This window comes from Pelobates fuscus, chromosome 2, assembly GCF_036172605.1.
Source record: "Pelobates fuscus isolate aPelFus1 chromosome 2, aPelFus1.pri, whole genome shotgun sequence".
In the NCBI taxonomy this organism is placed as follows: domain Eukaryota; kingdom Metazoa; phylum Chordata; class Amphibia; order Anura; family Pelobatidae; genus Pelobates; species Pelobates fuscus.
The window spans coordinates 386280735-386305438 of NC_086318.1; the positions used below are offsets into that span (position 1 = coordinate 386280735).

Genomic DNA, 24704 nt, shown 5'->3' on the forward strand with positions numbered 1-24704 from the left:
GCGGCATGGGGGAGGCATGGGGGAGGCGGCCGATCAAAGCATGCTTATTCAAAGCATCTTCTTCCCCCCCACCCCCCCTGCCGGTGGGGGTCATCCCGGCAATCGCAACAAAGCAGCTTAAAGCAGAGAAACCTGCACCAGGGCACAGAATCCACCGGGCCATCGACACCCAAAATGGCGGAAGCCACGAGGGCCCAGGCGCCTGAACCCCACCTCCTGCCGTTATCGGAGAGGATAGATCGAGCCAAAGGGGCGCCCAGGAAGGGACCCCATCAACACCAATTCCAAGGGTCTCCACTCTGAAGCCCACAATGCTGACACAGACCCGGAGGGGAACGCGGAAGGCGGGAAGACGGAGGCGGGGAACCCGACATGAGCCCCAGCACTACAACTCCCGGTCACGGGTGAGGCACCCAAAACCTCAACGAGGGCTGGCCCCGGGGCTACCCCCGCTCCTTACACCCCCTCAGCACAAGCGGCAACAGGGGACACTGCTGACAGCGGGCACTTACTCACCCCGACTGCCTTCATGCGCCTCTCAGCAACAGCCTGACACTCCGACAGAGCATAATGATGGCGGACGGCGGCAGAGGGCCCTGCACTTGTCTCACCTACGCGAATCACCTTCCTCCCGAGCAACATATGAAACCAATGGGAAAAGGGAACACCACTCACGAGCAGACCCACAGCATAGCTACCAACGACTTCCCCACAGACTGGGCATTGGCTAAATGGGCAGAAATCCCAGGACTGTCTCACGGTACAGGTTTCCCCAGGCGAATCCCCGCTGTGACACTGCTTTCTTATATGCCCCTCACATGCCACCATCTTTACTCGGCCTCTGGGACTGCTGCCTGGACACAATACCTGCCTAACAACCAAAGCAGTCAACTATTTTTACAGGACTCTCTACACGGCAGCTGAGCACGGTCCTTACCTAATACATACGTTATACATTCCCTGACTTGTGGTTGCCTGATACCCTGTTTAGTCTAATCGCTGACCCACTTCAGCAGTCTAATGTATGCATTGCCAGTTTTTTTTTTTAGCTAGGTGATTGCGCTTTAATCAAGCTTGTTAGACCCTCTATTTCTATGATAGTTTAACTTTTATATGTGTTATCTCACTTAGCTACTGCTATACTGCAAACCGTGATTATGCATTATGACTGCAACAGCAAAAAAAAAAAAAATTAAAACGTTGACTAGTTAAGCATGCCTAGAAAACATAAAATTGTGCAAACTCTCCTGACACTGACAAACTGTTTTGTATTTTGAACTACGCTGTTGTGGCGTCCGTTACTACACTGTAATTACTTGCACATCAAAAATAAAGAATAAAAAAAAATTTTTTTTTTGAATAAACGTTTAAAATAAGTTAATATTAAAATAAAGCTTACTTAAATTGAAGAAAAAAAAACAAAAAAAGATTGATGACCTCAGCCACAGAGACAGAGTCAGGCGGGGGCAGCCACTGCGAGACTGGCACGGTGTGAGAAAAAAGGTACGTTTAAACACCTTTTTACTGCAATATAAGGGGCGCTGGAGACCTACATAGTTAAACACTATAGTCTCAGAAATACATCCATTCCTTACACTATTTTTTAAATATTAAAAAGTAAAAATGAATACCACAAACTTTGAAACAAAAAAAAAAATGGAATGTCTAATTTCATACATAGTAGGCCTTTGTGGGGTAATTTTAAACAGTCAAACGGCTATAATACCTAAAAATGAGACATAGCCCCATCATATCCATCTATAAAAATTCTAACTGGAAAAAAAAAACTACATTTTACTACAATATTTAGCAGATTGGCAGTTAACCCCTTAAGGAGAGAGGTAATTGTATAAGTTCTGATAAAAAATGTTTTTAACAACGGAAAACCATAATGCATGACAGTACAGCAGTAATGTTGGCTCCTGGTGTTAAGGACTGGCCACAAGAAGATGGCAGCGTTGGCTAGTTGGTTCAGCGATATGACATCACGCTGAATCCCGGCAGCCATTAGTCCTGAACTTAGGGTAGAGTGGTTGGCTGCTGCCCCTCCTCACACCTCCCTGTAAGCCACCAGTGAACTGCAGCCGGCCCCAACTACATCATCAGGGTAGGGGGTTTCTGGGTAGGCAGTCCAGCTCTACACTTGCCGACACAACCCTTCCAAAAGGCAAAAAAAATAAAATAAAAGTTTTTCTGCCTGGAACTACATGCCCTGGTAAGTATTTCTGCCTGGAACTACATGTCCTGGTTATCCTTGATTTGTAGACTTTTGTCTCAGATTCAGCGAGTACATTTCCATGCAAGTTACAGTGAGTGTTTTAGAATATTCACTGGTATCAAAGAATTTGGCCGCCGAAGGAAAAAAACCTCAAAGTAGCAATACTATGTGAAAGGTTTGGAGTGTTTTCTAGAGACCTTCTCAGAAATTCACACAGCAAGGACCAAGGATGTAGAATCTCTATACAGCAACATTCCACATAAAGATGTGATTCACAATTTCTTTAATAAAGCAATAATAAAAGCCCATGAATCACTACAATCCTGGCAGTATTAATCCTTACGAATAATTTTCAGTTTGAACAACAAATGTCTATCTATAAATCATGGGGACTGCTATGGGTACTAAGACAGATCCCAGATATGCCAATCTATTCATGGCAGACATAGTGCACAGATTTCTATGTGCTGTATAAACCAAGAACTTTAATTTTATATGGCAAAGAATTGAGCACTGAAGGGGCATGATCTATACACCAAAACCAATTATTTAAAGGATCACTATAGGGTCAGGAACACAAACATGTATTCCTGACCCTATAGTGTTAAAACCACCATCTAGTCCCCCATGGCCCCTATTGCCTCCATAAATATAGCAAAATCTTACTGTATTCAAGCCAGAAGCTGTAACTCTGCATGCTGTTTGCCTAAAAAAAATTAAAAAATTAAAAAAAAACAAGCAGTCTGCTGACATCAGAAGTGGTAGTCTGATCCAATCACAATGCTTCCCCATAAGATTGGCTGAGACTGACAAAGAGGCAGATCAGGGGCAGAGCCAGCATGATTCAAACACAGCCCTGGGCAATCAGCATCTCGTCATAGAGATGAATTGAATCAATGAATCTATATGAGGAAAGTTCAGTGTATGCATGCAGAGGGAGGATATACTGAATGTTTGGATGCATTTTAGGCAGCCATGACCCAGGAAGGATCTCTAACAGCTATCGGAGGAGTGGCCGGTGAAGTTATAACTAGGCTGTAATGTAAACACTGCATTTTCTCTGAAAAGACAGTGTTTACAGCAAAAAGCCTAAAGGTAATGATTCTACTCACCAGAACAAATTCAATAAGTTGTAGTAGTTCTGGTGACTATAGTGTCCCTTTAAAGAGACACTTTAAGCACATTAACAACTTTAGATTCATGAACAATGGCCACATAACTATAATTTTTTTTTTATACAAGTTTTGAAAGAAAGAAAGTACATTTTAAAAAATAAAGATATTTTACAAGATAGTTTTGATGTTACAGTTATCCTTTAGGCTTCAATACTAAATACCGTAATAAGAATCATAAAAAATTCCTTCAATTATATTCATTGTAGCTTGAGGCTAAGAACCTTCATTTTAAATCCTCCTTTATAAAAGATCTATTTTACTGTATAAAAACCTGTATCTGATAAGGATTACATTCTCAAAACATACCTAAAGTGCAAACAGCACCATACTTGTTTGACAGTATGTGTCAACATTTTGCAATTGTAGGCAGAGACAGCAGAGAGTAAAAGCAGACTTGGTGATGGAGCACATGCCACAGTCTGCAGTGTACGGCGCTCCCCCACAAACCCACTTGGTTTCTCGACTCTAATATTTGTTACTAAGGTTTGAAATACGGACACCTTACAGTAAATCAGTAGGTGGTCCAACTGAAATATTACAAAAGCATTCTGTTTGGACCAAAAAATAAATAAATAGTACTCCCTATCAGTTTTAACGCAGGGCTTGACAAACCGCAGGCATGAAGAAGTTGGCATCAGGTTTGAGAAAATGAATGCGTGGCAGGTGCAACAGGGAGTATAGTCCCATAATATTCTGCTTAGTATTCACACAATAGAAGTGGAGAACATTTTAGGCACATTTAAAACCACAAAACTTCCAGTACAACTAATTCTTTAGATTCTGCTTCATACAGCTTTGGCTTCACATCAAGCAGAAACCGATGTAAGGTCTAGAGGGAAACGTTGCTATATTGAGGGTGCTCATGTCTATAATACAGGGACGTTTGTGGGGCAGGTATGTGTAGGGGATTGTTTTATGTATTCACCTTTATTTATTTTAGGTGTATGGGGGTGCAGATATTATATTAAAACAGTATTTTAGCCACAGAAGTAAGAAACATAGACCGGTGTTCTACTCAAAGCAAAAAAACAAAACAAAACACATTTATACAGAATAATTGGGGAGGGAGGGACAGGGAGAGAAAGAGGAAAAAGATTTTTAAAACGGTTTTCTAAATTTCACATTCTTGCCAATTTTTTATGAAAGTCAGGGCAAATGATCACTGTAGCAGTTCTTCTCATTGAGAGGGTATATTGAAATGAGCAAACAAGCTCAGTGCATTTTCCCAAAATACTAAACCAGCAGGAGCCAAATTTGCTAATGTAAGGCTTTTAAAAACAATCTTGGCAAAAACAAGCTTAGCAACAGAGCTTTTAAAGACCACTTCAGGTCAATGAAGTGGTCTGGGTGCCAGGTCTCCCTAGTTTTAACCCTGCAGCTTAAAACATAGCAGTTTCAGAGAAACTGCTATGTTTACACTGCAAGGTTAATCAAGCCTCTAGTGTTTGTCTCCCTGACAGAGTCCAGTGTCAAAAAAGATTCTACGCCAACAGCAAAAAGTGACTGGCAGATGTCCAGCAAAACATGCTTTACTTCACAGCTATTCAAGAGCATGTGTGGCTATAAATGGTTGTTTCTCATGCCATTGTCCTGGCAATAAAGGCAAGGTGTGGGTATGATCTGGGAGAAATGCCATGCTGCAGAAAGCACTGATGCATTCACCAAGCAAGGAGAATCAGACAGGTATGTGTTACCACTAATGTAACATCCAAGGATGCAAGATTGGCGATTCAAGGTATCGAGAGAGCTGGTAAATATTTACCTAATAACATCTTACACAAAGAGACATAATTTCTAATGCAATGAATATATGACTTACCATAGTCATAATAAGACACCATGAGCCTGCCATGATGTTCAACAATCTAAATCCTAATTTATCTATCTGAGCCAAGCAAATTGGAACATTTAGTAGTGCTAGTGGGAAAACCAATCACGATCTACCAAAAACATTTGAGTTATTTGCAAGCAGAATATATATTTTTCAGTCTACACATTGTGCTAGTTAGTTTAGCAGTTCATAGAAGGAATTAGATTATCTGATGCCGTTTATTCACAGTTTCCCTCAATAAATGGGTCCCTCCAAACAGCTGTATTTATGGTTTATATAAAATCAGCATCTGTGTAATGGGAAAAAGAAATTTATTACAATTTTATATGCCATTTGTCCAGTTATTACAATAATTTATATTGCATCTGCAGTAGCGGGAGGGCTGAGCAGCTGGAGCATAGCAGGATGGTTGTAGGCCCTCAGATAGAAACTTTTATTATAGTTCATAACGGCTAAACTTGTTTTATTTCCCTAAAGATCTTTAAGGATTATTCTCTTCCCCCAATGATGTGACACTGCTGTGAATGTCATTCCTAAGGAATGCCCATAAGGGACACTTAATCACATGAATTACCTGGCACTTAATTGCATTTGCAAACAACTGGCACAAAAGTTTCACTTACACAGATCTGCATGTATGGCATTGGACCCAGGGAGGGCGCACTAATGAAGCAGTGAAAAGCAATTAGTGACAATAGGATATGTGTCACAGAACGGCCAGTTGTACATTAGAACTGGTCACAACAGGACCAAAGAACAAGTTTTTTGTTTTTTTTTACACCTACACATTCTGAACCTCCTTTTTAAAAATAAATAATCTTCGCACTATCCTTCTAAATTGGTCCTCTTGCCTTCCATACAGATGTCAGAGTGGATGGACTTTAACAGTTTTTCTCCAAACTTATTTGTTCTACATTGCCAAGCACACATGCCTATTAAAAAAAAACTCCAGATTACGGTGGTGAACCTCTTCAAGTGACAGCACATTCCTCATCATTTCCCCGTCTTTCAATAGAGAAGCTTTTTATCAAAAGACAAAGCCTTCATTTTTTACCATGATGTTCTCTTGTGACAATCAATCCTTCAAGATGATGGCGAAGTACAAAGAATAACTGTGATCTAAGCATTAATACCGGACCTGCTCTTTTCCCTCTCATCCTGTTAGAAAAAGAAGAAGGATGGTCAACACTCACACGCATCTTCTTAAATAATAAGGGGGGGGGGGGGTGAATAGTCAAATTAAACAGTATAGAAAATAAAAGATTATCTAGGAATTCTCAGGGTATCCTCTTTTTTCCCCCAAAGACAAACATGTGAAATTACTTTAGTTATGCTTCATGATGATCTCAATTTCTATAACAAAATTTTTTTTAAAAATACAATTAAGTCCCAGTGTACAGAAATGAAAACAAAAATCACCAAGAAGAGATTTATAGTCATTCCTTAAAACCAGTAACAGCAGCACAATGCACCATCATGGATAATCTGTATTTTGAAAAAGCAGCACAACTGCCCTGGATAAGGGTGTCCCTTCTAAAACATAAGAGACAAAACACAAGCATGTTCCTGGCCACCAAGAAGGATTCCACAAACAAAATTAAGCCAGTGTTTGGCAAGCCATGTCATTGCAAGATAGGGCAAGTCAAAAAATACTGCAGTGATACTTTTGAAACTCATTCAACTTTATAAAAACAGCAACAACAGAATTGCCTTTAATATATACATATCTAAATGTATAAAAAAAAAAAAAACACTCAAACTTTCACCTGCCCTAAATCATCGCAGGGAAATCAATAGATAATAATGTTATATAAAGTTGGTAAAGGTGGGATCTCTACAGATTTATAGGATGCTTTGGAATTTCATTGAGCATGCAATGCCATTAACATGTCCAAAAAAGACTTGTAAAGATTGATGTCGAAGGGTATCTGCTTATACAAAGCAAAGTGCAACAAAAGGATCATATATAGTGGATAATGCAGAATCTGCCATACACCTCCACGTATCCTTTGTGCCCTTCAGGAACCACTTTGCAGCAGATATTCACATGGCAGGGGTCTTTGCAAAAAAAAAAAAAAAACAATTATAGCCAATATATAGGATCAAGTGGAACTGACCATTTTCCAGTAGGAGGCCAGATTGTTACTGCAGGATTTCAATTTACTGATATTAGGCTATTGAAAAGAAAAATAAATTGCTTTGTGAATGGGCATAACAGCCTATGATCTTTAAGTGGAATGCAACTCCACATTCGTATTTGTTCCACCTATGTAAGAATTTTATCTTCAACTGACATAGGCACACAAAGCACTTCAGCTCATCAAAGTGGTCTGGGTGCAGTGTTCCTATTGCCCTTAGTCCTTTAATGGGAACCATTGCAGTTTTAGAGAAACTGCAAGGATTACATTACAGGACTAAGACTGCCTCTACTGGCTGTCTCAAGGCGCTTTCTGCTTGCTAGGCGACTTTTGGTTTTATAACAAACGCTGGATGTTCTCAAGCCCTGCATAAGGACATCCAAGGTCAGAGAAATCCCCATAGGAAAGCATTACTTCAATACTTTTCTATGGGGATGACCTAATGTGTTCGCGCATTAGGTCCCCCGTCAGATGACAGAGGAGGCGTAGCACCGACCCAGCACCAAGGGGTGAGGGAACAAGGGGGTAGCCAGAGGAAGCTCTAGTGTTAGGCATATAGTATCCATTTAACCTATTCTGCCGTGGACAGGCAAAAATCTTTGCTACCTGACCAGTCTGTCCTGAGGACAGGCGAACACTGGGGAACTGTGTGTGGAGTCGGCAAGAAATCACAAATCTGGCTGAGCGAACAACGGTGGTCGAACAAGTTCAGGAGGAACAGATTGCTGCTCATAACGATCTGTCGAATGTTGTTCGAGCCATGGGTGAAGAGATCAATTTGCTGAGGGTGAAAATGAATGATCTTTAAGACCAAAATCAATGCTATAATGTGAGTATTTGTGGTATAGCAGAGATCATGTGCCAATAACGTGATGTTTAAAAGAATCATACTCGGCAAATATGCTTAGATAATGGAGGTTAAGTGACATCTTAATGGGCATTGAAAATACAAAAAAGTGTCAGAGACAGCATTAAATGCCTATTTTGTGCCAGTTTTTTGCAAATGCAATTAAGTGAACTCTGTAAAAGATAGCTTAATGCTCTATCCATCACGAGAATTATTATAAAGTTTTGTATAGGTGGTACCTAGTACCTACTAGATTGAAGAAGAAAAAAAAATAATGCTCTCATATGTCAGAAAATTGTTGGAGAAGCTGCAGTGGTATAGGCTCCATGACCCATATATGGTAGGATTGTCGCAAGGTGAAAAGTTTTTGGAGTGATGCTCTTACACTGATCCAAATTGTAAATTCAGCTTAGATAACGTTATCTCCTCAGATAGGGTTCTATAAAATCACAGTGGGAAGATGGCGTCCATAGGAAAGCTTTGAGAAATGCTTTCCTATGGACGGATTGAATGCACGCCCGACTCTTGCAGCGCTGAAGGTAAGAGTTGAACCCCTTCCTCCCCCTTCAGCCCGGTGACAGTGGGACCCTGAGGGTCCACTATTTGTTTTCCTGGCACTATAGTGGTCCTTTAAGTAATTGTATTGTTGTTACAATAAACAACTTTTTTTGTTTGTACTCTTTATGTACATTTGATGTATGTATCTCCATATACAATTTTTCTTATATGTATTCAATATAAAAGTATTGCATATATTGAGGTAAAAATATTTTAATCAAATATTTGAAAATAAAATAAAGGATATGAACCAACTTTTAGACAGGCATCTCCCATGTGCGCACATGGGGGACACATGGGTTCAAAGGATAAATATGAGATAGAGAATGGTTTATGTTTTGAACATTTTTATTTGTATTAATGATATGAATAATATAAGATCATCTTCCTTTGGTCACTTTGAATACACTGCTAGCTGTTCTTTAACAATAAGCATGGTTATGGATGTGCACACTTTATATTTGTAACATTTTCATGTAAAAGAGAGAGAGAGAAACATTAATACCTACATATTTAATATAGTTAAAAGAATGTACATAATCGCCACACTTACAGTGTTTATTATCTTGTTTATTACCGCCAAACACAAAATTTCGAATTGTGAACATTTTAGTAAAAACACCTAACCTGCAGGCTTTGCAGATGCCAGTTCTAATTCAATAGCAGCTGGAAGGTGCACAGATGGTCAGACCTGGTTATAAAATATATGTTTACATAGGGGAGGGGAGGTGGAAAGTGTAAATGTTTCTAAGCTATTACACCAATCAACACAATAGCGTGGGCTGTTATACTTCAGAATTCACTGTTCCAGAACTAGAACTTTACGTTTATATTATGGAGAAATACGCTGGACCTCCGCTGTCTGTGCCAAAAGTATCATTCTGGCAGGTGCAACATGCACAGCTGCTGTATAACATATCTACAGCTCAAACCACTTGAAAAATTAGCTGTTTCTTACAACAGCATATGTTTCACAAAATTCTAGTTAAGTTGTAAGACTGAGCCTGCGGCCCGAATATCAATACTTCAATGGGTCCTTCACATTTAGTGCAGTCCAAGCGTATTTGACCCGTAATTGAAGACCATAATTAAAAGGAATAAGTACAGTCCGCTTTGAGGTAAGCTCCATCCATAAATAACGAATAATGTAGTAGTTACAGAGCCTTTCTAGTTCTCTTCCTCATTTTTAAGGGGATTAAAAGTAATTGGACAAATCAGTCCTAAAATATTTATTTTTAAAGTCTACTTTTTATCAGTTTCTGCACCCACCTTCAGTCTCTGGTTTACATTAGTTTATCCGATTCAGACTAAATGCTAGAAGTATCCAATCGAGAACATTCCACTCTTGGCCCTTCAGCATGCATTTCATTATTCATTCATCCCCCCTGCCCTAATCAGATGTATATTTAAAAAAAAAAGAGAAGCTTGTAAAATATGCAGATCTCTTGTCTGAAGCCTTTGCGAGCCTTCCACTTCTGACCCCGGCACGGTTTTCTGTGGATGTCCAATCAAAGGCCTCCCAATGCAGTTCAATGAAAAGTCTTTGCAAAGCAGGTACTCTGGGCAATTGTGTTGCTATTACGTTTATCTCAAAGTACTGCAGCAAGCTGGGAGTGTTTTAGGGGGTCCTTGTACGGATTAATTTCATCATTAGCAATGCAATGTGAAGGACCTTCAATGATTCTTGCGACTAGAGCAGATATTCTACACTTTCATATTCCATTACCAGAGACGGAGCACTACCTCCACCATGTTTCACAGATAAGGTGGTATGTATGTAATCAAAGAGTTCCAAAATGCTCAAAAATAGTTTGCTTACAACGAGGGAGTGTTGGCACCATTATTACTACAGGAAGCTGTGGAAATGGCACACGAACTTGAAGCTGAACAGGTCAGCAAACAACCAACCAACCAATAGAAAACCAGAAATACAAAGTACACAAATGCCAGGCTCTCCCACAGACTTCCTCTTTCTTAGCTGATCTCATCCCCAAAACAGTCTTTGTTTTTTCTTGGTCCTTCTTACATATCATATCCCCTGTATAGCTGTTTTTAGTTTCCCTTTGTTGGGTTTATCTTGCTGTTTCTATTCGATTCCCCTTTTCTTCTCTGTGTTTTAACCTGCTGCCTTTGAATTGCGGCTTACACTTGGCTCCGTACAGGTCGATTATGTGGGACTTGTTTGGATCCCTTCTACTGGTGCTCAGGTTGCGAGGGGCTTATTTCCAGCCGTACCGCATTATGGAGGCTATTTTTGGACCGTATTAACACTGCTGAAAACGGTTTGTGTTTCTGGCGGACATCATGGTTTTCGAGATTAAGCGCCAGTGGCTTGGGACCACTTTGTGTTTGAGTGGATCTGACTACTGCAGAACCTGTTGCTGTGCATTTTATTGGCATTTGTGTCTCGCTTCTTACACCCCAGCTGATCCCTGTCCGTGTTAAGTGACAATGTGCTGCTGATGTTGCTAGTGGTTATATCTACCATACTGGCGAGCCCAGTGTTTTTTGTTCATCTTATTGTATGATTTTATTTTCCTTACAAATTCTGTTATATTTTTACTGCCTTTAGTGGATCTTACTACCTATTTCAAGAGTTTCTGGGCCTTCACTTACCTCTGTACTGGCTGCGAAGCCCTTAGACCTCTGTATAAACCCTATTGCCTTACCTGCACACAACAAAGGCACTGGCTAAGGCCTTCCAGCATTTACCTGGCAGTGCCCTTCAGTCCCCTGAAAAAGTGCAACTGCCGACCTTTGAGTCCCAGGGCTCTGAGGCCTCTGATCATGATAGGCATACCTTTCATAAATGCCATTGGAAGGGGCACGTGTCTCAGGCGCACCAAGACAAAGGGAAGGCTCTGCCACAGAATAAAGTGGGGATCCCAAACACTCCTCTGCAGAGGAGGAGCATGACCAGCCCCCTCAATTGGCAATTATGGATGAGTGGCAGATGGGCGTCTCGGATTTGGACAGTACTGTTCAGGACTCAGTTTGTCAGGGAAACCTTGCTGGTTGAGCCCCAGATATCCATAAGGTAAGAGCAGAAGCACTGGGTCGGACTGGGTTGGGGGACACTGTTCTAGAGTCTTTGGGCTTTGTGGAAAACATGGAAAAGTAAGAGCTGATTGTCACCCAGTCGGCCAGTTGTCTGGGGTTCGCGATAGATGCCATGAACTCCATCCTGAAGCTAACAGAGTCCATGATTGTGCTTATCTAAAAGGAAATCAGAAATGTTCTTCTACAACTATTTTCAATTCCCTTTCACTCCATGGCCAGGATGGTGAGTCTTCGGTCATCCTATGTACAGGTGATCTTTGCAGGTTCCCTTGTCCACGTCGTACAATCAACTAATTCTCTTGACATCAGATGTTCACACCGAACTTCACTGGTGAATATTGCCTGTGCAGACATGGAACAGTCAAGCGAACTTCAGATATCGCTCGGATTTAGTAGAATGGTCACATGTAAGGATTTTTTTTTTTTTTGTAAATATCTTTTTATTAAACTTTTTCTTTTTTGTTGGTTTTGCAACATTGAAAGGAGAAGTGCGGACTCGCAGGTCCCTCTGGTCATTCGCAGAAGTTTATACATCGGAAGGCATGTTATGACATACATGTCTGGGCGACTCGCAGGTCGCCTTCATGAGTAAATAGCATGTGCGTTGTGGACTCGCAGGTCCGGTGTTACATGGTGGTGTTTAGTACTCTGTTATATTCGATATATACCATTTCTACGTTGAGTGGTTTTGCCTGCCCCACCGTTGTTGTGTTTTGTTTGTCTATTCCCCATGCCTACTCTGTGGTCTCTAGGCAGTAGTGAGACATGTGGCCATCTGGTGTGCATGGTCCCTTCAGGACGCGCAGCCCCCCAGTGACCCTGTGTCCAGGGCCCTGAGTGGCTATATTGTGAGATGATGGCCCCCTCCCTTAGTGTGCTTCGGTTCTGCCCAGCGGTATAGGTGGTGTTGATGGGAATAACCTAAGGGGCATCCTGCGACTCCCTCCAAACTAATGAGCTTTCTCGCTCACAGAACTGGCGCACTTCCACCCCCTTCGCTAGCGCTGCAGGCCGCCCCGGGCTCCACAGGCGGTCTCACCCCAGCCGGCGTCACAGCCCCCGCCGCACGCCCCCGCGGGGTCGGCCCTCACCCCCAGGGACCCCCGAACACGCGCCCCACCCCGCTCCGACGTGGTGTGGGAGTGGGATATCGCGTTTTAGGCCAGGTGTAGGTCGTCCCGCTAGTCTCCTAGCGTCTCCTCCTGGGAATTGTCGGTCCCTCCCCCCATGGTCAAGTGCGTAGTCCGAAATGCCTCTGTACCCACCCGTGCCAACCAGGGTGTCCATGTGTCTAAGTATGTCTGTGTTCGGTCTTGGGCTGAATACCAGATCTCCTCCGTGACTCGTAACTCCTCCATTCTAGTAAACCACAGGGAGAGTGTTGGGGTTGTGTCTTTTTTTCAGTGCAAAGGTATTAGGTGTTTTGCAACGTTAAGGATTCGGATGGTCAGGGAGCGTTTGTAGCGTGATGTGGGGGTTGTCGTGTGGTGTAGGAGGTACGGGGCGAGCTGGAAGGGTGGGACATTGTCCGTGAACATGGCCACCATGGCAGCTATTTTCTCCCAGAACGGTACTATGAGTGGGCATTCCCACCATATGTGGAGAAAGGATCCTGTCCCTCTCTTACACCTCCAGCAGAGGCCGTCCGCATCCAAATGCATTCTCTGTAAGCGTTCTGGGGTCAGGTACCACTGTGTGAGAACCTTGTAGGCAGTTTCTTGGGTTTTGCTAGCGATTGCGCAATGGTGTACTAGGTCGCAGATCTTGTGCCACTGGGTCTCGGTAAATGTTTCCCCTATGGTGGTCTCCCATTTGGACATGAAGGGGGGTGGGGGGTGTCCCACATGTAAGGGCTGGGGCTGGGGTGCCACAAGTGGAGGACAATCCACAGGCGGGGTATTCGGAGGAGTCCTTGTTACACATCAATTTCCTGGAGCCAATTAGCAGTCTGGCTCGGGAGGCCTCAGATTGTTGCATCTTGCTCCACATGGACAATTGGTCCGCAATCAAGTACATCAACAAGCTTGGTGGTGCTCGCTCCAGGTGCCTTTCCGATCTCACTAAACAGGACCAGTATTGCTTTCAGAGGAACATTCAACTGCAGGCGGGATATCTACTGGGAGGTGGGGGGGACAATGTCACAGTAATTGTTCTGCCGGCACTGGAGAGATGCCAGTGATTGGATGCTGAACAGGAGAGAATTCTCCCTTCTGGAGATCCATTTGGATCTCTTTGCCTCCATGCTGAACAGATGATTATGTTCCTCAGCTGAATCCGGATTGCGCAGTGGTGGATGCATTTCTTCAATCTTGGCCAAAGGTGTTGGCATATGCCATTCTTCCGTGATAGCTCAGGTGATTCACTGGATTCGCCTTCTTCTTTACACATAGTAATTTGTCTACAATGGTTACAGTCGTGTTTTGTAAAAACACCGAATTACCCTAGTATTAGAGCATTAGTGTAACACGAGATTCTGTTATCAGAGGGAGACTGAAGCTCCTCTCAGTGCTATGGAATTTATACAAAGATAATGCAGTGACTGTGCAAACCAAAAGGTTAAAGTTCATTCCATAAAATACAGTCTGTTAAGAATTATATTCCTACCAACACTTTTAGCAGTAAAGGCATCACACATTTAATATGCAAACATTCACTGTGGAGAGACATGGGAATCTAAATATATTGACCACATTTTATTTTATTTTTAATACACTAACAAACATTAACACAATCCAATTTTAAAAGCATTATTGATGCAAAGAAATTTCTAGTAAGAAGGGCAATGTTGTATTAAATGTGCTGCAGTCTGCTTAAAGGGACACTCAAAGCACCATAACCACTAAAGCGCACGGTAATGATTGCAAGTAGTGCTCCTGCGTACTCCCACAATAAATAATCAAACCATTTGAGATTGTTTTGACAACTTACCTGCGGCAAGCAGTGCACCGACAGCCTCGAATCTGGTAGAAGAGAGACACGCTCCGTCAATAAGCTAGCCCTAAACAGCAGTGCTTAGTCTAGTGGACTCAACTTAAATTCCATGCAAGAGCTGATGGCTGCAGGGGAAGCAGCAAACAGCCGGACCCCATGTAAGTTGTCAAACCATTCTCAAAATGCTTTGACTACCCTAGGTGCCAATCTTTCAATAAAAATAAATGAATAAATATAAAAATAAAAATTATAACTAAAAGAAACATTAGCGCATTGTTTAAAGAGCAGATACATATTGACAATATAAAATCAGGAATTTTGTCACTGTTAAAATTTCCATTATGTACTCCATTTTGATGAGATATAAATAATTAATTTTCATTAATCCCACAAACTATTAGGCTCAAACTCCAAGCATTGGCAAGCAGACTACATTGTGTTCTATAAGCCTCAATGGTAGTACATTAAGACATTTCAAATTTAAATAAACAAATATGTGGATATGGATATGATAGCAAGTTCTGTGATTAAAATAGCGTGTGACACCTTTGAAAGGTTTATAGTACCAGGTCCTTTTTTTTACATCCCGTGAACCGGGAGACTCATTTTGCACACTCTTCTGGCAAAATGTGAGTTACTGTAGAACAGCATAAAAAAGAATGTCTGCCTTGTGCAGAGAGAACGATTAGCCTGTCCAAAATGACTTTAGTTACTTCCTGCATTTACCATCATAATCGTCTGAGCTTGCTTCCCATGGGATCAGGAAAACACTGCCCATCCTGCAACGGACGCAGGAAAGACAAAAAGCAGACAATCCAAGGGACAGCAAAGAGAGAAGAAGTGCAAAACATTTTCTAGTGGTGTGTGTGTGTGTGTGTGTCAAACATGGCCAGAAGCCTGATAACAAGGAAAGGATTTTAGCTATTTAACAGGCTTCACATCCTTCCTCTTCACTTCACTTCGCAGGCATACCACTGTGAAGAGACACTGGCAGACTATCTGCTCTTACTCGGAAATGCTCAGAATTCCCTGAACTTAGCTGGTGAGATTTTTAGCATTGTCGTCATAGTCATTTGTTTTCCAGTTTCCAGATGCATTCAGCATTCTAGAAATTAATAAAACGTGATCGCCTTGCCAGGTCTGACTGCTAATAATTTTACCAAGTGATAAATATGCAAGTATGAAAGCAACTTTATACTTACATGGTAATCTAACCATTTCACTGGCTGCACGCTGGAAGCTAAACGTGATTAGCTGTGCACAAATACATTAGATCCATCTATTCTTGCTTTCATTTTTTTTTTTCCCCGGTGGTGCTCAAGTCTGTATACTTTTAATGTAGCTCATTCCTCGAACTTCTCTAGTGATTGACAGATTTACACGCTACCATGCATTAGTCAGAAAAGTCTTTGACAAGTTCCTCAAACATTTGTTCCTTTTTAATTTCAGGCTCATTAAAGATGAGCAGTCACTTTTAGCAACCATTAGTTATTGCATATGCACACACCCAAGGTTTCTTAAGGGAAATTTTTTTTTTTTTTTTTTTTTTTTTTTTTTTAAAGTCACCTATAACCTCCAGACACTCCAGGCACCCAGACCACTTCTGCCCATTGGAGCGGTCTGTGTGCAAACTCCCACTACTCCTAACCCTGCAAGTGTAATTATTGCAGTTTTCTATAAACTGCAATAATTACCTTGCAGGGTTAACTCCACCTCTAGTGGCCGTCTACTAGACAGCCACTAGAGGTCACTTCCTCCTTCATAGCACAGGAAACCTGTGCTAGAGCGTCGCTGGACGTCCTCACGCTGTGTGAGGACCTCCAGCATTGCTCATTTCCCCATAGGAAAGCATTGAAATTATTTTTCAATGCTTTCCTATGGGGAGACGTAATGCGCGGCATTGACGCGCATGCGCATTAGGTCTTCTCGCCCTGTGGGCAGGATCAATTTCGCCCACTGGCCGATGCAATACAGAGGAGGAGCGGCGCGGAGGAGGAGACAGCGGCGAGGGACATCGCCGCTGCCTCAGGTAAGTGACTGAAGGGGTTTTCACCCCTTCAGTAACTGGGGATGTGGGGGTGGGAGGGAGAGGGACCCTCCAGTGCCAGGAAAACGGATCGTTTTCCTGGCACTGGAGTTTCCCTTTAAGTTTGCTTTCATATGAAGCTTCACTTCTTTTAAAATTCTTAATAAAAAAAATAACAAAAATAAAGGGGACCTGTCAACCCCCTAAACCACTCATGCTCATTGTGAAGAGCATGACATTTAACCTATACATTGTGCTACAAAATATGTAGACTAGGAGAAAAATTATATATATATATATATATATATATATATATATATATATATATATATATATATATATATATATATATATATATATATATATATATATATATATATATATATATATATATGATACATACATACACACATTACTCAAAAAAATAAAGGGAACACAAAAATAACACCCTATATCTGAATGAATTAAATATTCTTCTAAAATACGACAACAAAATCACACAAAAATTAAAAATGGAAATCAAATTTTTCAACCCATGGAGTGAGACATGTTGTCCCAGATGTGCTCAATTGGATTCAGGTCTGGGGAACGGGCGGGCCAGTCCATAGCATCAATGCCGTCGTCTTACAGGAACTGCTGACACACTCCAGCCACATGAGGTCTAGCATTGTCTTAAGGGGCAACTGCACCAGCATATGGTCTCATAAGGGGTCTGAGGATCTCATCTCGGTACCTAATGGCAGTCAGGCTACCTCTGGCGAGCACATGGTGGGCTCCCCACACCATTCTGGGCACACTGCCAAACCAGTCATGCTGGAGGATGTTGCAGGCAGCAGAAAGTTCTCCATGGCATCTCCAGACTCTGTCACGCCTGTCACATGTGCTTAGTGTGAACCTGCTTTCATCTGTGAAGAGCAGAGGACACCAGTGGCGAATTTGCCAATCTTAGTGTTCTCTGGCAAATGCCAAACGTCCTGCACGGTGTTGGGCTGTAAGCACAACCCCCACCTGTGGACGTCGGGCCTTCATACCACCCTCATGGAGTCTGTTTCTTACCATTTGAGCAGACACATCACATTTGTGGCCTGCTGGAGGTCATTTTGAAGGGCTCTGGCAGTGTTCCTCCTGTTCCTCCTTGCACAAAGGCGGAGGTAGCAGTCCTGCTGCTGGGTTGTTGCCCTCCTACGGCCTGCCTCCACGTCTCCTGATGTACTGGCCTGTCTCCGGGTAGCGCCTCCATGCTCTGGACACTACGCTGACAGACACAGCAAACCTTCTTGCCACAGCTCGCATTGATGTGCCATCCTGGATGAGCTGCACTACCTGAGCCACTTGTAGACGCCGTCTAATGCTACCACTAGAGTGAAAGCACCGCTAGCATCCAAAAGTGACCAAAACATCAGCCAGGAAGCATAGGAACTGAGAAGTGGTCGGTGGTCACCACCTGCAGAACCACTCCTTTACTGGGGGGGGTTTGCTAATTGCCTACAATTTCCACCTGTTGTCTATCCCATTTGCACAACAGCATGTGAAATTGATTGTCACTCAGTGTTGCTTCCTAAGTGGACAGTTTGATTTCACAGAAGTGTGATTGACTTGGAGTTACATTGTGTTGTTTAAGTGTTCCCTTTATTTTTTGAGCAGTGTATATAAAAGCTTTTTGAGCAGTGTATATAAAAGCTTTTTCTTAAACCTTTTAATCAATTCTTCGTCATAGAGTCTATATTAAAGACTTGATTGACAGGGAGAGCAGAATAGACCTCTAACATGCGGCTCTTCTGCTCTCTATCCATAGCAAATACATGTGCTATGGTTTCCATGGCAACTGCCCAGCTAGTGCTGTTAGACCTGGCTAGTGAGTGTAGAAATGGAGTGACTGATGTCAATCTGTTTAGATGCCGGCAACAAAACTAGCGTCTCGGCATCATGGAGGAGATGTATCCTGTTTGGGAAAGTGTCCCCGAACCAAAGCAAATCAATGAATATGGCAGACCAGAGGTGAGGGTTACAGAAGTGTAAACCATGCTCTGTAAGGGAATTGTAGCGGAGAGTGGAGGGTCTGGTAAGTGGTGGCAGGATTCCTTTAAATATTTAGCAAATGACACCACAAACCAGGTCAGTCCATGCATATTCAGGGCACACCATGCATACTAGGAGGAAAAATAGAAAAGAAAAAAAAAAGATTCAGTTCTATTTTCTGTATACTTCCTCTGTGCTTATTGCCAGATGCAATATGATTCAATGCTTTTTTCATTGGGGAAATTGAAGACGTTAGACATCCTTGCGCTTTGCATGAGAACATCCAACATTTCATGGAGTAAAACTCCATTAAAGACTAGGAAGCAATTCTAGTGGCTGTCTGGGAAACAACCATTAGAGCATCTGCAATGCAACAGTTTCTCTGAAACTGCAATGTCTTACATTGCAGGGTTAAGGGGACAGGAACACTGCATCCAAACCACTTCAATGAGATGCTAAACATGCAACATCATGATTTACTGCTAGACATGGTATTAGGAACGTTGTCACCCTTTACGTTTAAAAACTGGCAGCCAAGATGGTGGGACGTGTTCCCTCATAGCTCCTACACGTGCAAGGAAACTCCCTTTCCCCCCCCCCCCCCCCCAAAAAACAACTTCCTGAGAACGGGGAACCGACAGGCACCTAACGGGAACACGACGACTCCTAATTTGTGCCGATACACTGAAAACTAAAGCCATTTGTCCATGCGGCCTAGCTTATTGAGCGGCCTGTTGCCAGGGAGAGGCGGTCGATCTTCCGACATAGGGCTCGCCAGCACTGCAGTTCCCCTTGCCACCCCCCACCCCCCCACCCCGAAAGGCCACTGCATCACAACGTTCACAATGTGGGAGAGCAAGCTGATTCGAAGCTCGTTTTGATGTCAAATGTCAGATGTTTTTGGAGCGGATTTATACCAGAACCCCCAACGCTGCTACGCCTGCAGAGTCCATAGCCTCCACGGCAGTGCCGGACCACCGATCCCACACAGAGGTATCTCGTGACAGCTGCCCTCCTACCCAACGGGTTCCCCAACCCTCAAAGCGCCATCTGGCCAGAGATTCAGCGGAAAACAGAAGGAGGGTACTTGTACACACAACACCGGCTCCCCTAAAAATCTGGGTCAAGGGGAGTGAAGAGGTCTGGCATAACAGACTGCTTGCAGTCTATCGGCAAGAAACCAAGCTACTCATACAAGATAGCAAAGCGACCACGGATGTGGAGACGAACCTGAAGAGTGGAGAATCTGTTCAACCGCAATACTTCAGTTAACATTACAGCAAATTTTATGTCTTCCTTTACTCATTTTATATTATGTTGACTACCCAGTGGCACCTCATCAAGCATTGTCTAGCACAGTTAATAATCTTCATATTTACCTACTGCCAATAAGTCGAGCTAACCATGGCTGTTGGTACACATAAACTCTAGAGATTATTGCCTTGCTTGTTTGCAACCACCCTACCCTTTATCTGCTAGACGTGCCTGGCATTTCAAATACTCTTGTTCCTTATTTAAATGTTCATTATTATTATTTTAAAAATTGTGCAGATTCAGCAAATGCCATGCCCATGTTATACCTTGTATGTTACTTTGAATGCCTACTTTTGCTGGTGTGGCACTTTAAGCCTTTTTGTATTTCCATGCACATCAAAAAAATAAAATAATTTTTTTATAAAAATGTTTTTTTTTTATTTTTTTTTTTTATGTAAATCCAGTAGGGATATAACTGGCAAATATCTGCTTTACTCATATTCCAACACTAATATCAATCATCTATTTCAGGGACAGGCCTGCTACCTAATTTAGTGCCAGAATTTTTTCAATGTTATCCAAGCAGACAATGTGCCTTTATTAGTCTATTCTCATTAATCTACTGGTCCTTGACCATATAAAGGAATATTATTTGTATTCTTCTTAGCAGCCAAAGTACACCATTTATAACAATCAAGAAAGTCGTGTTTTCTCATTCCAAATCTTCACCTGCTCTCTCTAAAACACAGCAATAATTACATTAAGGAAATATCCCATAATGTTTACATGCATGTAAGCTTTCTCTGCTAGGCAATATAGAAATCGATTTAACCCCTTAAGGACCAAGCTTCTGGAATAAAAGGGGATCATGACATGTCACGTGTCCTTAAGGGGTTAAAGAAATCATTACTGACCACTTATAATGTTCATTCTGCTTTCACAGTAGTTCACGAATTATATACTACTCACAGGCTGACATGGTTGACAGCTTTGCAAGCGATCCACTTTTTGACATGGATTATCCTGCAAAAACTATGTACTACTACTAGTCTAAGAGTAGATTCTTTTTGCAGTTTATTCATCTTTTGAAAAGGATTATCTGTATATTATATATTTACACCAGTCCAAAAACAAATCTGATGCCTAGAGTTTATTCACTAAGCAGTAAGTTGCAATAAATGAAAAACTGAATTGCAAACATTTAGGCTAAAAACAGTGAGCTGTGACTATTGGGGATTTTTTTTCAATATAGCATTTATTTTGCAATGTAGTCTTTAAATAAACTGGCAATTGTATTGAATTGAGAAACTACATTAAAATATCTGCCCAATTTATGTATAGTTTTAACATGTTTGGACGTTATGATAGGTAGGTTTAGACATAGCAGCAGCTGAAGTTTTGATTTTTTTAAGACATCTAAAAAACAAAAGCAAAAAACAAAACAAAAAAACCCTTACATTTATTTCTGCAATTTCTTTACATAGAATTGATTGGAACCCTGGCTGCTGAAGCCAGGTATCCCAGTGTTTCAAATAAGGGAGAAGCATTCAATACCTGTTAGGAATTTCCTGGGTGTATCCACAGGTATGTTGGGGTCAAGGTAACCACAGAAGCAGATCTCTAGGCTTCCTGCCAATATCAGATATGTTGGGCTCCTAGGAAACAAACAGTAAATATTTAATCATGACTGCCTTTACTAAGCATGCCAGTGAACACATTACTAATCTTGTCTTTTATTCCCCCCACATCTTCCTTCATTAACAAAATGTGAAGTTTCACCAGCTGACCAAAAACAAACAAAAATAAGAATATTAAGGCAATGGGGTGGGGGTGGGGAGGTCCTTTCAAGCATAGTCATCAAGTGTAGCTGTAATTAATCAAATCCGTAAGTTCACCATATATTCCATGGTGAACTTACGGATTTGATTAATTACAGCAAATTATATTTATTTTATTTTTCTTTTCTAAAAGGTCAGACAGCTTGGACTTAAAGGGACACCATAGGCACCAAGACCACTGATAGACAGCCACTAGAGGGACTTCCGGGTGCTTAGACGACTTTTGGTCACCTAAATGACATTGGACATCCTCACGCTATGCATGAGCACTTCCAGCGTCACCGGAATCCCCAAAGGAAATCCTAATGCGAGCATGGCCATTGGCGTGCATGCGCATTAGGTCTTTAACCCCTTCAGCGCTGCGGGGTGCACTGTAGAAACCTATAGTGCCAGGAAAAATTATAGAATCTCTTTAAGTCAAGAGCTGCTCCAAGAAGAGCCATAATTCTTTACATCTTAAAAAAAGAACAATGTTTATCATATCTGATGGGATTCATATTTCACACCCATGTCTATCCGGACATTTGGTAGGATAAGACTTATGGGGATAAAAAAAAAAAATTCACAACTACTGACATGCCAAGTTAGCTTATCAAGTATAATTTTTGGTTTCCTAGGGCTGCAACTTGTTCACGATTATGTAGTCTTACTAGGCATAATCACTATAATGTTGCATAGGTGTCACACGTGACAATTTTAGCCATATTTACCGATTATGCCAATTATTTCAAGGGATTCTATAGTCATTAAAACAACTTTATCTTAATAAAGTAAGTTAAGATCTGATTGAAAATATAACCATTTTTTTCATGCAGGCTTTGTCAGTCATATGCAGGGGAGGTGTGGCTTATATTGCATGGAGATAAACATAAGCAATTTAACTCCTTAATGGCAAAGAATTGAGCAGTGAGACTGCAGGGGCATGATCTATACACAAAAACGGCTTCATTAAGCTAAAGTTGCTTTGGTAACAAAATGTCCCTTTAAAAATTTAAATTAATCCTAGCAGCACAATTTTCGGCTTGACTTTTGTTAATTGATTTCTACAAATGTTTACCTTCTAGACTCTAGATTTTACATTAGAAAGCCCGAAACAAAGTTCCAGGCTGCCCAAATCACGTGCCGTGGGTGTCACTTGCACCTGGCACAAAAGTGCAGATATCACTGCATGTGCAACCTTTCAAGCTGCACATAAAGATTCCTTCCACCATAACAAACTTTTAAAAACAGAAGTTGTCATGGACATTGGATTGGAGTAACCTTTAAAGCAAAATTATGAACTGTATTGACCATTGGGGAAATCAATGATGGCTGCCCGAATTCCAAGGGGGAGAGCTTGGTCTCTTTTCATCTACTGTATCAGAATGTTGCAGTACATTATCACCAGACCCACTACTAACTCAATTTTGGGGCGAAATTAGTGCCACTCCCCCCCCCCAATATTCACTGTGGTATCTTAGGTGCCCCCCCCATGTCTTGTTCCTAAAGTAACCACTGTCCCTAACCATTTATTATTTTAAACCAAGCAGTTGTGCAGTACTTGCTATCTGACTGCTCCATGGAGGGTAATCAAGCTCTATTACAAAGTTTGCCAGTTATTGTAAATACCAATATATTCCCAAACAGCTCTTTTAATTAGGCCCGATTTATTAAAGCTGAACTGTCACTGTCTAGGGCAGCAATGGCGAACCTATGATACGTATGCCACAGCTGGCACGCCGAGCCCTCTCTGTGGGCACGCAGCCATAGGTCGACGGATTGCTACTCATGAGGGCGCCACTGCTCGTCAGCCTTAGGCTCCACGAGGCGGCAATGCAAAGTAGGCGCCTACTCTGCTTTCGTATCGTTAGTGGATGAGTGGGATGGAGAGCTGCGAGGGAGCACTGACTTATGTACTGTTCCAGCACTGCTCCCTCCGCTGATGCCACCGGGAGACAGAAAATGCCGTCAATCAGGTGCCGCCGGCTGATTGACGTCTTTTCCGGACTCCAGGCGGCATCAGCGGAGGGAGCAGTGCTGGAATAGCAGGTAAGTCAGTGCTCACTCGCGCAGTAGCAGATGAAGTTCTGCCTTTCACACATCTGTATTGCTGATTTGTGCCACAAATCAGAGGGAAATAATTATTTCAGGACTCCAACTTCTCCACAGAAGAACAAGATTTTTAGAGTGTTCTTCAAAAACTTCTGTTTAACTCGCCTCTGTGCTTATTCAGCGCCACATCGCTGTGATGAACTGTTTTTGAAAATTAGTTCTGGAGTTAATGCAGAATAAAGGCTTAGTGCTGATAATTAAGTGTGCACGTCAGATGCATTCCACAAATGTTGTTTCTTAGCACAGCAAAATAAATAAACAAATTGCACCAAAAGTAATCCTAAAGAAACACAAGAACACTTATTTGAAAGAAGACTCCACCTCCCTTAAATCTGTTACATATGTAAAAGGGATTGTTAGGTGATCACAGCTGCCATTTTTTTCACTTTTTTCTGTGTATGTCACTCTTTATTTGAAAGATGGGGCTCTCCTATTACAAAAGAGGGGCCATTTTAGTATATATTTAACGGGTTTAGTGCTGAAAACACTAAAAGTCATCTTGCACACAGGTAATTGGTAATCCCTTGCTAACTGAAGAGATATGAGAGGGAGAAGAGGAGATGCTGGGGGGGGGAGGAGGAGGAGGAGATGCTGGGGGGGGAGGAGGAGGAGGAGATGCTGGGGGGGAGGAGGAGGAGGAGATGCTGGGGGGGAGGAGGAGGAGGAGATGCTGGGGGGGGAGGAGGAGGAGGAGATGCTGGGGGGGGAGGAGGAGGAG

At 42.0% G+C, this 24704-nt stretch overlaps 1 protein-coding gene across 2 annotated transcripts in view; it reads right to left on the reverse strand.

Moving 5' to 3' along the window:
* The window catches only part of DISP1 (dispatched RND transporter family member 1), a 131366-nt gene that overhangs the window by 98092 nt on the left and 8570 nt on the right, over positions 1–24704 (reverse strand). Inside the window, exons 2-3 of one of the 2 annotated variants that reach the window (XM_063443794.1) lie at positions 21612–21712; positions 14756–14787 (exon numbers count right to left, since the gene is read on the reverse strand). The gene's annotated coding sequence lies outside the window, so the exon portion shown is untranslated. The remainder of the gene's footprint in view (positions 1–14755; positions 14788–21611; positions 21713–24704) is intronic. The other variant, XM_063443795.1, reaches the window with a different exon arrangement.